The following is a 16,291-nucleotide window of genomic DNA, read 5'->3' as shown; positions in this document are numbered from 1 at the left end:
AGTCACTTAGCAGGGTAAAAGCCTTCCATCTTTGTCTCTGGCAAGACTTCCAGGAAATCCAGACTAACTTCCATAAGCCTCAAAACCTCCCACGTACTGTTCTTGGGGAGAAAAAAGGAAGGATGTGCGGAAAACCCAACCATAGGCTCACCCACTGACACCCCATTTAGGGCTGAGCTTCCTACACCCCTGGGTGTCTACTCAGCAAGACCCATCATGACATCTCTCAGAGGCTGACTGACAGGTCTCTGCAAAAGGAGGCTTTTGAATTTGGCACAGGCTTGATTAGTTACTGAAGTAACAGAAAACGCTGTGGATCAGCAGGGAGTCACGGAGGCAGAAGGAAAGCCTGACAGGCACAGCTCTAGCCTGAGTTTAGAGTCCTGCCTTTATGTCCAGGGTTGACTTGAAACCTAATCCAATTCTGTTATCGTGGAACCTCCACGGGCAATAAATCAGGCCTGTTCAGCACAGTGGTAAAAGCTTCACTGGAGAAAACTCCCCCACATGGGAAAACATTTTGGAAATACCCGCCCTAAACCTGCAGTATGTCCCAAATCTTCCAATGGAAGAAATGGTCTATCTTTACCAATTTTCTTCCCAAGCCCCTCTGAACACTTTCCAACACACAGAGCTTTTTCCTGGAAAACGATTAGATCAGTGGCTTTCCATATAGTTCATAATTCAYTCTCATGGGTCAATGCACAGATTTTTATCTCAACTCTTGAGTTTCCATCTGCATGAGAGATTAGACCCTGATTAGGATGTGCCTTAGACAGTAGATTTTTCAGCTTGATCCAGTTTCCTACCCAAACTGAATTGCAACCACTAGATTTTAGCAAAAAAAGTGCATTTCTCCTTTGGCAATGATCCTGTACTTTCAGATTCCGGGTACCTTATAGAAGCTGCTGGCTAACTCTGAACGAGAGCAATAGGCCAGACGCTGAAAAACTTACCTCTGATAGTAGTCAAATTGCTACTAACCTCAAAAAAATATATATATGAGTGAGAACAGCTTAAGAACTGAAGATCATCTGTAATTCAGGTTTGCCAGTGTACCTCCCGGGTAACCCCACTTACTACAGCGAGATAGCGAAGGTGTTTTGGTTTTAYTCCTCAGCCAGCAGAGGATAAGTAGTGTATTACGGAAACTTCGCACTGTCCAGAATCAGACACTTTGCAGGAGCAGATTTTCCAGGCAGATCAAAAGTATTTTCTTGTTCTTCCTTTCAGTATTTTGGGACTTCCATTTCTAGTCTCACCCAAACCCCCAAAACTTTCAGAGACTCATGCAAAAGTCTGCTGCTAGTTTGCATGTAGTTTAGCACAACACAGCTCCCCAATCCTACTTTGACTTGCCACTTAGTCCGCTTAAAAGGGGTAAGAGGGAATCCACTGATTTTGTGCCACCTGCCGTAATCCACGCTGGAATGCTCCTAAAAAGATGCAGGAGAGATTCTTAAGATATATTTCTCCTCAGACCACAATACATTCCATATGCTCAGAAAGTGGAGGAGAAAGAAGCTGGTACATTCAGTTACCTCTGGTAAATGTATTGCTCCCAGCTAGGGGTGTAGGGGGGCCAAGGAGAGCTTATCAGCATTTTCTCTGACTTTACAGCTGGAAGAAATTTACGGCCAAACGCACACTCCCTTTGCAAAGGAGGGATAAGCCCTCCCCAAAAGCGCTTACAAGCCACTGTCGCTATCAGAGGATCAGGGGCTTTGGATCGCCTTTATTGCTGGCCACCACGAGCCTGCACCAAAGGACTCTTGCTGACGTCCACTCTTYGCAGATGCGGTTGGGCAAGCGTCTCCAGCGAGAGTCTGTGCTCGCTGCCCTTTCCTGAGCTGCACTCCAGGTCATCTTGCTTGCAAACACATTGATAAATTTTAGGTTGTTGGTGAGCATACATATTTCTGAAGAATGCTGACCATGCRCCTTTTTTTCCTCCCTTCTCCCCAAAGACTCCCTCTTTGGAAAGTCTATGACCAAACATCTTTTGTGTGCGTGCTGCAAAAACCAAAAACCACTTTTTGTGCCTGGGAGCTTTCAGTTCCCGTAGCTGCCTCTGTCGCATGTCAGCTGCATAGCTATATTGTTCCTCTTTGCACGTGCAAAAAAAGAAACATGCCTGAGACCCAAATGCCTCTCTGTTTTACGGCTTTCTTGGGACCTCGCTGTTGAGCGGGGAGCATTTTGCATCTGAAAGTCATCTTCTGTTTTTGACACCAGGAACCATCAAATACTCAGCTACAATTTCAATTTCTGGAATTTTGACAGGCGTTAAAAATTCAATTTTGTAATCCYTTTAATTACTTGCCATTCAGGAGCTTTGCTTAATCTTCAATTTTTAAAGCCATCACTGAGCTCCTGAAGTCCTGTCTTCCACAGTCCAGAAGGTGAGCTCAGTGGCAGCAGGGAGCTCTGCTCAGGCGACCAAAATTGAGCATGTGTTTAAGAGAAATTGTTAACTGGGGTCCTAGGGGAGGGGGCAAAACAGCTACAGAGCTCAATTGGCACCACTTGTTCCCAAAACCAACTGCAGGTAAAACATTAGCCCTCCTAAATTAGACACTGTTTAAAATGTTTGCATTTTACCACCTAATTTCTGGGGTTTTTTAAATAAAGGACAACACTAAAAGCGATGAAACAAGAGGAGAATAATGGCTCCTTCGCCTTTATCCGCTGATAGATTTCACGTGTGCTGTTTTTCCTTCAGAATAAATTTTTCTGCATTTGTTTTTTTCCAGCTACAYAGAAATATCTCATTGCTGACAGGGAACTCTAGAATAACAAACCCTGTACATACCTGTGCGTGCACGTGGCCCACGATTCGCAAACATTAATGTTCACGGTTAAATCAGGCTTTACAAGCTAGGCCTCGTGAAAGCCGAATACAAAAACCAAGTGTGTTCATAGTAGAAGGAAAGGGAGCCCACGAGGAAGCAGATGTAAAACTCAGGCTTTAATACACTCTAGCAAATAACCAATGAAAGAATAACGACTTGGAAGACGCCAGGCCAAATTCTGTGCTGGCAGAACTCCATCAAAGTCAGTGGAGATGGGCCAGCAGCGGATGTTTCCCACTTCGTCAGTTGAACGTGAAGAGTTTATTTTCCAAGTCGCCCTCCTCTTATTTAAATTCCCTGTCATTGATCGATGGGTGTCCCAAAGATGCTGAGTGGAGAAATCTGTCGCTTACAGAACTGGTACTTTGCTGAATAAAAACAAAAGGTCTCCAGTCTGGAAATGGCAGAGATATTTCTTCAAGTAGCTGCCAAAAAAAAGATAAAAGCAAAATCCTAAGCTAGAGGCTGTGCTTGCTGAGGGACACTGCCAATTTTTAAAATGATAATCCCAGTAGATGGAGCATTATGCGACAAAAATACCGTCATGGAACTGCTGCCARTTTTTTAAACATTGGCATGTAATCTCTTGGCAATAATATGAGYCCAACTGTGCTTTTATTTTCATTTTTTACAATCACTAATAACATCTTTACATATATTATGGCCACAACATACGGTCTGAAGAAGGTTAATTTACTCTTCAATTAATAGTCAGTGGCATGCAAATCCAAACAGAGCTAGTAGGGACTGCACAGACAGGCAGCAAGTCATTGATGCYAGAGCTGAAATATGGGGAGGAGAGGAGCAGTTGCCAAGTGCCTGACTCCATTTCAATCTGATGTTCTTTCCAGAACAGCTGATAAAGGAAACAACAGGTTAAATCCAATTTTATCCGAGCAAAAATCCTCCTAGTTTGTCACAGATTAAATTTTACGGGATTTGCAAACAGATTTCAAGGACCTGGGACTCAAAAAAAAAAACAAAAAAAACAAAAAAAACAAAAAAAACAGGATTTTCCCAGGCAATAGAGCGTAACATCATGATCCGTGTAGCACCTGCAAACACACCGAGGTGGACATGGGCAACGGGAGCGCAGAGAGCACGGACACACTGGTGAGGGGTGAGAAGTGACGGGAGGCTGCTGGGGAAGAAGCCGAGAAGGGGACGTTGGAGTGGCTGTGAAAACGGCAAAATGCTGATCGGGCGCTCAGATCTGAACAGAGAAAGAAAAACACTTGCTCTTACTATACATGTGAGTAAAAGTATTATTATTTATAAGTAAAACGTTCAAAGTTCAGTAACGAGCGTATGTGTATATATATAAGGCTATTACAGCACTACAGCAATGTAGAGCGTGACTCTGTACAGACAGATACCTTTTATCCAGACTGTATAAATCAAGGAAATAGAACAAGTGTAATTCCTGTTCGTCGCCGCCAGCCCGGGCCCGGCATCGCCCCGCTCGCCCCCGCGGCCCGGCCAGCTCTGCCGAGGGCAGGAGCGAAGGCCGCTCGCGACGGAGCGCCGCAGCCCTCGCGGCCGCGTGGGATCCTTCACCTGCCGCTTCCCTTTTGCGAGCGGCCGGGGCTGGACAGCGAGAGCTCGGCTTTGAACCGGTGCCCCCCGCGGAGGGGAAGGAGGAGGTAAGCTCCCAGTTCTCCGCGCGTCGCACGGTGCTTTTGCCTCGCAGCGAAGCAGCAGGAGTTGGGGAGCAAGTGAGCAGAAGGTCGCTGGGTTTTGCAGACAGCGGCTCTGCTGGCAGGGGGAGGGGATGGGCAGGCACGGGAATGTCTCTGGCCTGCCCAGCTACGGCATTTCCCAGGTCTTTGGTAATGAAGCGGTTGTCTGTGGTTGCTCAGCTTTAATGAATCAATTCATGTCCGCTTTGCTAATCACGTTGGAGAGGTATGAAGCTGCCTCTGGCTCCAGTCTCTCGCTCTCAAGATGAATGTTTTCCATCCTGGGTAACAGGGAATGAACTGGGTGAGACGGTTTATATTGTCCAGCCACTCCACATTCCCGGGTGTTTCGTGGAGGGATATGGCACAGAGTCCCCAACGGGCCACAGATGTCCATGAAGGCAAAGCACCCAGTTCACCTGATGTAGCTAGAATAGCTTGTCTCCAGCCTATGAAAGAAAGTCTCCTTGAGTGAGACACTAACTCTGTGAAAGAGCTGCTCTGCCTCTCCTGAAGCTCATGACACTGGACACTTTTGCTTTTCTTCAAGCCCCAGCTTCTAGAGTCCTGTAATTACAGAATAACTCAACTTTAATTAAAAAAAAGAAAAAGAAAAGGGGAATGGTTCGAGGTCTCCTGGCTGGAAAGGCTGGAACAATGTGAGCCTGTGGAGCACCAGCAGCAGAAAGTAAATAAAAAATATCCTCTGCTACTACTACTATCATTATTATCGATAATGACAATCAGAACATATTAAGGTACTTTAGTGAGCTGGGGCCATAGATGCCAAATTATAAATCCTGAATGCTTGAGTTTAYGCTCTATGTATGATGCAGGAGCCTAGAACCGCCGAGGGGAGCAACAGTGACAAACCCTGCACTTGAGAGGAGGAGGCGCTGGTCATCCTCGCTGGAGATTTCAGCAGTCCTCGTCCACAATGTGGGAACCAAGGTGGAATGATTTCCCCATATGTGGGTTCTGGAGCTTGGAAGGATTCCTAGAGTAGCAGCTAATCTAGGCCACAGTATGTAGCATCAGAAGGGTCAGCAGAGAGCAGCACTATCTATATGATCTTGCAGAGGGACACGGGGAGGGGACACGATCCCRAAGGGGAGCACATGCACGTGCATGGCTGCAAACGGGAGTCTCAGCAGAGCTGGCCCCTCTACCACGCACTTGCATATCTCCAAAGCGAAATGGATTAGCAGCTCATTTTCAATCAGGCTGAATTATRAGTGCAGCGATTTGCTGGACATTTTACATGAACCAGAAGATGTGTTATCTGATGAAAATTGCTTAATTTAATATCCTGGCCTGACAAGCAGTGAACTGTACATCTCCTGGAGAATTTACCAGTGCAGATGATTTTACTTAGCTGGAAAGATTAAGCAATCAGACCCCCTTTCTTCTCCCCAAAACTCCCTGCAGAAAGCAACTTAGAGAAACTCTCAGGAACAGGTGGTGTCAGGKTCTTCAGAAACTAAAAGTTTTTTTTAAAAAAAAAATCAGAAAACATTGCAGAATTGTATGAGCTCCACCACTGTCACTCCAAAGGTCAGTTCTTGGGGAGGGAAAGTAGCAATGCCAGGAAGCAGATCAGATCTAGGTCTCAGAACTACCTTGAGGATATAGTGGAAGTTCCCCTGCTATCTAAAGGCCAAACTCCAGAGCAGAACTTCTGGTTGTGTTGGATGGGAAGCACTCCTGGGAGCAGTCTCCAGGACCTCTGGAGTGCTTGTTGGTGGAAAGAGACCAGACTTAGGTTATGCTGGAGTGAGTGTGGATGCAATCCAAAGCCTCTCCGGGCTCTCTTCCTCCAGTGAGCACTTGTTAGTAGGGGKTTGCACAGAAATAATTGGATAGCAGGGTAGGTTGGGCTGGGAAACAGGTTCAATCTCTCCTTTAGCCTCCAGTAAGGACCTAACCAGCCGTTCGTTTCCCAGCAGAGTTCTCCAACAAACCCAGATTTTTGGCCATGGCYGGTAAGTAATAAGCCCAAGGCTATGCTTGTTTTCACATGGAAGCCTTTTTAGGCTGARCCATAACAAGCGAATTTGTAGGCAGGTTCAAAATACAACTACAGTGTGGAAYAGAATTGCTCTTCTAGCCTTTGCAGGAAGAAAAAGTCACAGGACTTCCCTGACCTTTTTCCTTAAAGGCAAGGGACCAAAGCAGTTGGCAAAGATGGATAAACCTTTCCTAACTACACTGGRAAAAAGAAAACAGACGGACAACTCCATATAAACCAAGCCATGCCATCGGGCAGCTGAGAATTGAAAAATCCTGAATTACATATTTCATGTGCGTTCCTTGCACTTTGGTCTTGAAAAGACACACTCATTGCTCTAGACATAATACCTAGATATAATTATGTAGACTTTATCTGCACTGGCAATCTTATCCAAACTCAGGGCTTTTGTTATAACTAAAGGCTATTATGATTTGTGGCTGTATTTCTAAGCAGCACATAATTAAGTGGTAGAACTCATTGCCATGGTATGTTGTAGAAGCCAAAAGCATAAATGGCTTCAAAGAGCAGCTAAAGACATTGAAAGGTCCATCAAGGATTATTACACATAGGCTTGTGGGTATGACCCACAGCTCAGGAAGTCTTCAGCTGCATATTACCAYGAGTTGGAATGGCCTTAGGAAGTATCACCAGGGCCTTGACATGGCCTTCTATCTTGCACTAGACATCTTCTACTAGCACTGTTAGAGACAGGATATTGGGCTAGATGCATCTTTGATCTGAGCCAGTACATCTCCTCTGATGTCTACATAGCGAGATCTCTAACAGATTGACTTGTTCCAAACGGCACAGAGCCGGGGCAAGTCTACACTGTGGTTTAGGCCTACAAGATACAGACCTGACTTGAAAGCTGTGTCTCTTCCRTCTGCTAGACTGAGCCAGAACCTCAGGTCAGGAGGTTGGCACATCTTCCATGCTTCAGTCTTTGGAAGTCCTTCAGAATGAGAGTTTCCATTTTAAAAGTTCTCTCTGACTGGGAAGAAAACCTTAAAAAACAAATGTTGCAATGTTCCCTACAGTTTTCTGCTTGCCTAAGTTGACAATGCTTACAAAAATTAATTATCACAGGACAACATGAACATCCCCCTGTTCACAGGACATGCAACAGCTCCCACAGTTGTGGCAATTGCAGGGGTCAGCATTGCCAGAGTGCAAGAGATGAATCTGAGCCTAGGGAAATCATCTCCCCAGTTGTGGGATGTCCTCTCCATTCGGAGTATTGATGGAACAAGTTCCCCTTTGAGGGGAAACTTGATGTGCCTTTGGTCTTACACCTCAGGGTGCTGTTCCAGGCCCGGACAAAACTAAGCAAACAGGGTGTCAGACAATAACAATTTGATAGAGTTGCTCAAGGACTTAATGTGGCACTAGAGGAAAATCTCTTTAATTTCAAGCACATAACTAAGGAATAATCAGGCCAAACCCTTTGCTGTATTAATAGAGCTGTGTACAAAGCAAGAGAACTAAGCTTTTTTATACCCACCGCCTCTAGAATATCTGTTCCAAAGCATGCTCCACTGTTGGCCTAATGGTGATGCCCCAAGGTACATTAGAAAAGACAAAACRTCAGACCTGCTTGCCTGCGGATCAGTGACCTACCAGGAAGCCTCCAGGGCAGGCTGCGTTCTGCTTGCTGTCACAGGAACGCAGGATACTGGGTATGTCATAGAATCCTGCCCCTGCCATCGTGGGTGATCTAAAGCACCCTCACGGGTGGTGAAGAGCCACTCCAAGGGACAGTAAAGGTGAAAGTCTAAGCGTTATTCCTGAGGGAATAGCTGAAGATATTTCATTAAGTCRAAGAAATTCCTTCAAAGAGCTCAGGTCTTTATAGGACAACCAGCAACATTTTGACAGGATCAATATTYCCACAAAGGGGACATGTCCACGTGTTCACTTAGGCATCTGCTGGAAACAACAACAGTTTGATACAGTGCTGGAGATGGATGGGAGGAGGTGAAAATCTACCTTTTGTCAAGGTTAGCTGTCAGCTCTGCTTGCCTGCGTATCTAACGGAAGCATTTTAAGAGTTCTGTAAGCCTCCAAAAGCAACCTGGAGTTTCGTCTGGTTGGGGTTTCATCAAATGACTGCCTAGAAAATGAGGCTGATTTCTCAATAGTTCCATGCTGAAGTCACCTTTGATTGGACTAACATTAACATTGGCACAGTGGATAGTAYAGATCTCTCCCTGGGTCTTTGACATAGCACAAAAATGATGGTGAATGTTCAGCAGCAGCTGAAGAACAGCACATCTGGAATTTCCTAGGCCTTGGCTCAGAGAGTCCTCAAGCCACTAAAGATATTCTCCCATGTAAGAAAAAACAGGAGCTGAAATGAAGCAAGCTGGGCCCAAATCTAATGGCATTTAGGCATCCAACTCCCACTGGTGGAAATTAGGTGCCAAAAAGCCTTTGACATCTTTGACAAGATCTGTTCAGCCACATAGAAACTGTGTAGGAGAGGCAAAGGAGTGTGAAACTGAGAGTATTTACAGATATTTTTAAGGGCTGTAAAAGGCAGCATAAAAAAAATACAAAGGAAAACCTGATCCTAAAATTCAGGCCTATGCCTTTTAACAATGGGACATTTTGCAAGGATAGAGAGATGTTGATCAAAATTAGCTCCTCAATGTTTTTTCTGAAATGAAAATCAAAGGAAACATCATTTGAGAAGCTTCAACATTGAGTCCGCGAAGATTCTCATCACTGATCCTTTTGGTCAGCTCAGGCCCAGAGAGAACTTCCCTGCAGTGTCTCAGGCTGGTTAAGGGAAGCCTTAACAAATAATAAACGTCAGGTTTGTGTGGATGCAGAAATGGGATTTCCCAGCATCTTGCTGCCATAAGCCTTACAGTATGCACATCACATCAAGTAATGCAAAAGGGGAGATGACAGCACTTGAGAGGCCACAGTACAGAGTGGCAGGGGCAATTTGCTGAATCCAAGGGTAGGATTTAGGTGGATTTAGGCCACGGCCAAAGTGAGCCATCAGGCCAGAGCTAGGGTGGGAAGCAATYGCAGATGAGGAAGTAATGCTGGCAGATAAGGGCTGGCCAAGGGGCAAGACAGACTCAGGAACAGGCTGGAGGTATAACATCTTACTCTGGCAACCAGAGCAACCAGAAGAGTAAGCCTCAGTGCAGTCTTTGATTTAAACTAGCCCTTAACAAGACCCCCTCCCCCGCCCCAGGAATGCCAGGCATCTTCAAGACGCTAGCTGATATGCCACCAGAGAGCCCTGTAAGGTCCAAAGGAGCATCCCAGAATCAGGAAGCAAGGCTTCCTAAAATCCCCATGTCTCCCTCTCTGTAGCCTTGGCTCTATCATGCTTTTGCCTCCATTTACCAAGGTGGGGCTGGGACACATCTCTGCTGATGGCATTGCCTCCAACATGGCCTCTACTGAACACCCAGCACCACATAGGTCCCCTCATCCCGATGGCTGGTGCGTCCCCATCTCCCAACCCATTACAGCTGCTGTAACACACACTAGTGCCTCCGCACCAGCGAACCTGGCTCCTTCTGCCTGAATTCGCCCCGTTGCACTGGGGCAGAAAACTCACCCTTATGAAGAGTTTTACCTGCATTGCTCAGCACTGCTGTACAGAGCCATAAGGACACAACAGCCATACCACAACGCACCAAAGCCAGGAACTCTTCTCTCCCCCCCCCACCCCCCCCACCCCTCGTTTTGCCAGGGAGTTTTTGAGAAACCGTTGTTGTCAGCAGCTGCAAGACAGAAGCACAGACTAGTGAGCACACATTTTGGCAAGTAATGAATGTGGCACGTAGTTGGAAAATAAGCTACTCTAAAAGGAGAAATATTTTAGGATCCTGAGAAGGCAGGTTTCTTTTCAGCTTTCCAGACAGATTATATTGGCCAGTTCACGTACCATTTATCACTTTGCCTAGCAATTTACAACCTGCAGGGCTTGCTCTTTTTGTTGCTCTTTTTAGCCTTACAAAATGCTCTTGGCTTCGCGTGTCTTGTTTGTATGAAGTTACTAAGCTGGCACAAGTCTCTACCCGTGCAGAGTTGCTTRCATCCAAGTAGCAATACAATTTTATTACATTAAATCTTAGGTGAATGAGCTAGCTAAGGTTCCCTATTGCTGTCCACTGCAAGGAATCTTAAGTGCCTTCCATATTCGTAGTTTCAGAGCAGTTCTTGGATGCAAGATCTCTGCTCAGATAAGGAGCAGAGAGGTGATTTTTCTTAAATGGTTGATTTCCTCCTCTATTTCTGATTTGACTTAATGTGGGAATACGTTTGGGTTGTAGGAAGTGACTTGCTTAACTGTAGAAAGACTTCTTCAAAGGAGTAGCCTTTCATATAGCCAGCCAAGCCATGGATTTACCCACTCATCTCCCAAAATCGATTGTACAGCCAGATCCCTTCAGCCAAGAATGCAGACCTGTCAAATCTCAGGCCCGAACAGGAGACACGCAATCTGCTCTGACCCTCTGCTCCCTTCCAGCACAGCCCAGTCTACTGTATCCGTGGCCTCTTTCCTGCTCCATGACCTCCCGTGCCAGACATGACTGAACACGTTCGGCCAAGCAACCAYGCCAGGTGCCAGGACGTGGCACAGAGCTAGAAAGAAGCCACCACGCTGTGCTGCAGCTCAGAGCCTTCTTCCTGCTACTGTAGGATGMCCCGGGCCCAAATGCCTTTCAGGCTTCAGCTGTCCCCTAGCCCTCCTCTGGTGCCCTTTCCCTCCTCACATGACCCACATGAATCTCTTTGCCGCATGGCCAAGCACGCTGTTGTCTCACCCGTCAACACTGAAGAAATCTGAGAAGTCTGAGAATGCGCTGTCTCCAGTTTGTGTATGCTTTTATCCTGGCTTGTGCAGAGTATCCCAGAAGAATGCAGCTGTCTCAGCCTAAGATCACTTTTGTAAAGCAGGAGAGAAAAGAGACTCTTCCCCCTGCTTTTTTCCKGATTTATTTATTCATTGCATAACAGCTTGTCCACAAACATCCCAGTTTGGTTAAATCCTTGACATGTAAAACATTTCCAGAAATTCTTGCTGCCATCTAAAAAGAAAAATAGGTAAGACTTTGCTTTTTTTCCTTTTTTCTTTTCTATTTTTTTTTTCTAAGGCTCCTCACTTTTATTCTGTGCTTTCTTCTTTCCAGGGCAACTTCATCTCTGGCTTTCCCAAAGCAACACGCTCATTTATCAGGCTTGCAAGTTCTTACACATTGGCAGACTCCACGGCTTTCYGTTTGGCTCAGGGCTTTCAGCCACCATATGGAATGAGTTGCACGTTTTCACTCCTTATCGGAGTTTAAGATGGAAATATTTCCTTGATTCTTCTCGGGGTATTTCTGCAATTGCACACATGCTGGGAGTATTTAACCCTGACATTGCTGATGAGTAGCTGTTACTATTAAAATGCCATCAAAGATTGAACTGAAAATCTTTTACAGTGAACTAYGCCAGCAGTTTGATTCTGTTCCTAGTTACAAATAGTTCCTTTAATAGCTTTGGAGTTACATGCATATAATAGAGAAGAATCTGGCTAGCTGTCTATTTGTCTGTCTGCTTGTCTCTCTAAAGAGACAACTTTTCCTCCCTCTCTGCATACCAGTCCAGTTTTGCTGTAGTGCTGTTGTAGCTGTGATGTTCTAAGGAGGTAAGAAAAGCCATTTTCTCTCCATCCTGCCTTTATTAAACTAGATGACAGCTGAAGACAGGCAATTTTTCAGGCACAGATCTTCCATGTATGAGTATACCACTGCTATGCATCGTAGCTTGGAAATTTTTTTGCTCCCTTATATGCTAAGACATGCATCATACTCAGAGTTAATTCCAGCCTCCTTTTTAGCACAGGCTACTAGTTAGAGAAGTCATTGCAAATGGAGTGTGACCTCATCAAAGCCAAGCAAAGCTCGCTGAATTAACAGCGACAGAAGTGGAAGCAGAGCAGCCATCSAAGACCACATCCAGCCTGGGAAGTTCAGGAGATCGTAAGACTCTCGAACCATTGCTCTGGCTTCCTTAGCCAGGTCATGTCCACACACCAACAATGTTGGGAGGCAGCCTTCCTGTGCCGCCAAGAGACAGCACCCTGTGACACTTCCTCTGGGAGACGCTGCAGCTGAAAGCAAGTCCAGAGAGAGTTCAAGAACTTCCTCCCTTGCCCACAAAGCAAGGGCAGCAGATGTACATTCCCCATAGCCCTAGTGTGGATCCACAGTGAGCAAGAGCCTCTCCCTCAAAGCACAGAAGGTAGAAAGAGGTGGCTGCCTCAGCACAGGTGTGAAAGGCCTTGGGAAGGGAAACAGAAGTGGGTAAGATCTCTCCTGGGCTTTCCCATGTTCTCTCTCCACAGGAGCCATCCAATTTTCTATTTAAGCTGTCATTTCCAACTCTCTATCCAAGGCTTAAGCCTTTTCTCTTTAGGCATTCAAGACAACAAGCTGTTGGATGATATTGCTGAGGATGGACAAATGTGTGTGCAGACTAGTTAAAGCACCTGCTAAGTAGGTAGGGGAAGCTGAGAGTAAAGGGTGAAAGCCCTAGCTCCAAATGCAGCAGAAGTTAGATCCTAAATATGACATAAGATCTGGATCTTGGTTGCGTATGGACCTTAGTGCCTCTTCTTTGAGGTAGCTGTCAAGAAGGTGAAGAACATCCGTGATTTTCCACAACAAGGGGTACAGTCTGGTTCAATTCAAACTGCATTGCATTTGACAGCTTACTGCACCAAATTGGGCTCTGTAAAAATAGACATTTCACACACTTGTCAGTTCTGCTTTTCTCGTTGTATGTGGTTTATGGACATGTTAAGGTTAGTTCTCCATTATCTTAAAACTCAGTCCRCAGTAGTGGAATATATAGGCCCTCAGTGGGAAGGGAATTGAGCRTAACTTTAAGGCTGAGGAAGGCTGCCAGAAGGCTGTAAAGCAATATTACTATAAATGGAATTCAAGGTCTGGTGTCCATATATCTGAGACTGGGCATCAGCCCTCCATTGGGTTATTCTTAGTCAAGTTTGATGCTTTCTTCCGTATTAGCTGTACCTGATTGTGCAGATGACCTTAGAATGTTTCACTGTTAGCACCAAGTTTTCCCATCAAGTTCAGCATCAGTCCCATGTTGACTTCCAAGTCAGATCCACCGGTTTCAGCATTACCTCCACCAATTCCAGTATTAGCTCCAGCTGTCAGAACTTCACCTTCAGTGAATGTACATCACCATCAATTTCCAGCGCTGTTATGAGAAATACGTTTCCATAGAAATCATTACTGATACTCATCTAAATATCTTTCTTTTCTTCTGTTCCTACAGTTAATTCAGCAGAGAAAGAAATGCATGACTCTGTTTTTCAAAGCTTCTGTCTTCCAAGTGGTAAAACAAATGAGTATGCCTAAAAGGTCAAGAAGCGGAAGGGAATCTGACTTCAGTATCCAGAGTCCAACRTAACTGGTTGGTAGGAGCTGAAGTTACACTGAGGCTGCAATTGGGGACAGGAAGGTGCTGGTTCCTTCCACACACACCTCCTCCCTGTCTTGTGCAGGATGAGGCAATGGGTGCACAGTATTCATTTATTYGTCCTTATTTACCTGAGTCCAGAGTCCAGGAGAGCCAGACAGAAACATGCCCTCTGAACGTGAGATTAGAAGATGACAGATCTTCCCACAGCCAGAGATCCTGCAAGGTTACTGGCAGAGGATGGATCAGGTAGAGGTGGTACAGACTCACTGAAGGACAAAAAAGCAAGGTCCCATTTGTACCTGCCAATAGAGCACATGCACCACCTGTGGTGGACGCAGCTGCTCAGCTTCCCCATTTGGATCGAAGTAGTAGCCAGACACGTCCGGAAATAGCCAAATCTGGGCTGGCCAAAGAATTTTCCTCCTCGTTCCTTATAACTAATGAACCTGCGAGAACACTACAATCTCTTTGGACATTTGGGCAAAGTCACAGGAAAAAAAACATGAAAATACTGGCCAGCTTCTGGCCTCCATTATTGGGATGCCAAATATTTTTAAAGTCTCATTCAGCTTCCCRTGTGTTTGTCTCCTCCCACACCAGCTCATTCAATACAGAAAAGCAATTGACCCTAGGGATAATTTCGGTTGAGTTCCTAGCAAGCAAATGACATTTCTCTATTGCAATAAGCCTGGAAAGGCACTATGTTAGCCATGTCCAAGTCAATTTTTTCCTTATGTTCAAAGGAAACCCTAGATATGTTTTCTAAATTCCTTTCCTGCCGTTTCAATGAACAGGAGACTTTGAAAACATATTCTGAAATCCTTCTCTTCATCTCAGTGCATCTGTTCTTTCTCTTCTCCATCTGGACAGCAGTGCAGGTACGCAGACTAGACCCTGGCCTTTGGCCGACATGATCTTTCCAAGCAATTTTTGGACATGAAATGAAAAATCAGTCCAAAGCTCACTCTGCAAAGCACTTTTATTTCCATCTGAGTCCACTTCAAGGGGCTGCAACAGCCTTAATTTTGTTATTTTTGTTCCCTTTTCCAAAATAATAGCTGAGCAATCCAAAGTTTGGATTTAGAGAATTTTTGGATAGTTACTAAAAAAAAAAAAAAAATGAAAAGCAGAAGCTGCGTCTCTTTGCTTGCTTCTCTAGAGCTGTGCCTTGATCGCTAATTGTACATGAGATTAAGTCCTCACTGTCATTCTCTAATTCAAGATCAAACTCCTGAACTGACTTCACACAGTTTCTTTAAGCAGAAATAAGAGCTGGCACAGGCAAGTGATGCCATTATTTATCCAGCAGGAAAAGCAGAGCTCTGGAAGTGACACTAACTAGTAGAGAGCAGGCACCTGGAGGCAAGACATGACCACCAGCTGCGAGATCACRTATTTGTGGAACAAGGAAAGAAGGTTCATGTTGACTCATCTGACAAACAACCAGACTCTTGCTACTTTATCAGTTAACGGAATAGGGARATGTTATTGGTGGGTGGGTGGGGGAGTGGGGGAGGAGAAGAGATAATTAGTAGGGCATTATGCTAGATGCTTCAGGAGATAAAGTGAAAATGAGATCACATCTACCTGTGATTTAAATAAATAATAAGTCAGTCCAGGAGGATAGTCCCTGCCAACGTCCCCGAAATGCTGGAGTTCACAGAGCAGGTGTTTTGGCTTCTCCCAAAGCATTTTCAATACTTACGGATAGAGCAAGCAAGCCAAAATATGGGAAACCAAAGGAGCCAAGGCTTCCCAACAGAGTAAGCCCGCAGAAAGTTTGGGAAGAAGAAATTTGCCTCTAACTTTGCCTTCCTCTGCGGGGTGCTCTGTTGCCAACAGGTGACACAGTGACAGGAACACTGTGCCATTGGGGAAGGGAATGCAGGTGCCACCCAGATGGCTGAGAGCACAGCTTCACTCACCCACTGCACCCCAGGAACACAGGCTGGAAAGGCAGGAAAGAAGAGGTGGCTGGAAGCAGAGAGGGTGGAGAAGCACACCCATGTGCGGATTAGAAGCTGCAGTCTAGGTTTTCCAAAATAAATGTTTGGCCTTTCTAACTTGACATCCTGCTTCACCAAGCAGCCAGGACATGATTGCTCCTGTGCAATGATCCACCCTTTCTGTGCACAGCAGAGCTGCTCTGTGCTCCCTTTTCAGGGCCAGATGGGAGGAAGTCGTTATTGCTGGATTCCAAACGGGCAACGTCTTTTCCAGTTGTGATAGATTCTATCATCTCCCTGTGCAGAATGCTCAGCCACTGCCATGACTTGGAATTAGAC

General features: G+C 45.4%; 1 long non-coding RNA gene across 1 annotated transcript in view; it reads right to left on the bottom strand.

The window, feature by feature from the left end:
- Positions 1–3,448: 3,448 nt before the first annotated feature.
- LOC146600091 (uncharacterized) overlaps positions 3,449–16,291 on the bottom strand; it is a 19,324-nt gene continuing 6,481 nt past the window's right edge. The window contains exon 2 of the long non-coding RNA XR_014898345.1: positions 3,449–5,098. This is a non-coding gene — a long non-coding RNA (uncharacterized LOC146600091). The remainder of the gene's footprint in view (positions 5,099–16,291) is intronic.

This window comes from Rhea americana, unplaced genomic scaffold (genome assembly GCF_003343005.1).
Source record: "Rhea americana isolate MKP2758 unplaced genomic scaffold, rheAme1 scaffold_128, whole genome shotgun sequence".
In the NCBI taxonomy this organism is placed as follows: Eukaryota; Metazoa; Chordata; class Aves; order Rheiformes; family Rheidae; genus Rhea; species Rhea americana.
This window is presented reverse-complemented; position numbering and strand designations above follow the sequence as displayed.